Here is a 1580-nt window from a genome sequence, read left to right as displayed (position 1 = left end):
TAAACTCGTTAAATAAAGACAACAAGGGTTTATGGTCCGTAACGATTGTAAATTTTCGACCATACAAACATTCTAACCAACCTAACCCTAACCCTAACCCACTCTAGCAAGAGTTTGGAGATGCTCGTCATCATTACGACCGGTTACCAGGATATCATCAAGGAAAACTGCCACATGAGGAAGACCTTGCAGTACCCCCTCAATGGTCCGTTGGAAAATGGTGGGGCCAGAAGAGACTCCAAAAGGTAATACACGGTAAGTAAACAGCCCTTTGTGGGTATTCACTGTGACATATTTCCTGGACTCTGCATCTAATGCAATCTGATGATAAGCATGGCTCATATCCAATTTTGTGAACTTCTGTCCACCCGACAAAGTTGTAAACAAATCCTCTATCCGAGGAATGGGGTACTGTTCCAACTTTGAAACAACTTTGTTTACTGTTAGCTTGTAGTCCCCACATAGACGTACGGTATTATCAGACTTTAAAACGGGTACTACAGGTGCAGCCCATTCAGAGTGTTTAACAGGTTCTATGATGTGTTCTCTTAACAGGCGTTCTATTTCAACTTCAACCTTTGCCTTCATTGCATAAGGGACCGGTCGGGCTTTGAAAAACCTTGGGACTGCTTCCTTAAAAATAAAAATGTAGTTTGCTTTAGAAACACCCGTATTCTGCTTGCTTCCAATTCCTCACACACATACACCACTCGAACCTTCCGTAAAATAATCTTTCATCTTTAAAAAAAAAAAAAAAAAAAAAAAAAGAGTTACAAAAATAATAAAGGCTTTAAATTATTATAAGTGTTTAAAAAATGTAGGGTTTTATTTTGGGGGGTTCTCGTCTTTGTCACCCATGATTAGTTTGCATCCCTGGGTATTGTGTCTTGCTGCCAGTGTGGAGCCCACGAATCAATATAAATAAATATCATTACATTTACTTAGTTAGCATTATTTATTTAGCTCTTCTACATTAAATTAGTTGAGTTAACATAATTAGTTGTCAACTAATAAAACTAGTAAAGCTGATAAAAACATGCCTCAGGTCAACAATGAACCAAGAGAGGCTGCCAGCACTGGCACTAATTTACAAACGAAGGTCTTTGGATATGGAGGACATAGTGACAGCATTTGCTGTAGCTAAGGCTCGTAAGCACCATTTTTAAGGTGACAATCCATTACTCTAAATATGAAGATTGTATTGTATCTTCAAGCTTGTATTGTACAGTATTGTAACTTCTGCCATAAAGATGAAGATTGATATTTTGTTAAAGAACAAGCACTTTGTTTTAAAAAATAAACCATTTATGTTCTATTATATGTGTTTTAACTACTTTTTTGTATGAAATGTATATCTAGGTAACGAAGATATTAACAAAATAATCTTTTAGAAGGGCCTCATCTATTAATTTTGCCTGGGGCCCCCACTTCATCTTGGTTCACCTCTGGTTGTATGATATGTCTGAGGGAAATGTAAGTGAAGGGAATGTGGTCTTTCACCTTGTTTAATCCATAAAACACTTAATGTTAAAAGCTGTTACTATAATGAATTTTAGCTAATTTTGGCATTTTGTATGATA

The 1580-nt window shown here is 36.4% G+C and overlaps 1 pseudogene; it reads right to left on the bottom strand.

Annotated features, from left to right (window-relative positions):
- The window catches only part of LOC107676281 (uncharacterized protein K02A2.6-like), a 7094-nt pseudogene extending 6752 nt beyond the window's left edge, over nt 1-342 (bottom strand).
- Between the last annotated feature and the right edge of the window lie 1238 nt (nt 343-1580).

This window comes from Sinocyclocheilus anshuiensis, unplaced genomic scaffold (assembly GCF_001515605.1).
Source record: "Sinocyclocheilus anshuiensis isolate Anshui unplaced genomic scaffold, SAMN03320099.WGS_v1.1 scaffold5166, whole genome shotgun sequence".
NCBI lineage: Eukaryota > Metazoa > Chordata > Actinopteri > Cypriniformes > Cyprinidae > Sinocyclocheilus > Sinocyclocheilus anshuiensis.
Note: the sequence above shows the minus strand (reverse complement) of the source record. Positions and strands in the feature narration are given on the sequence as shown.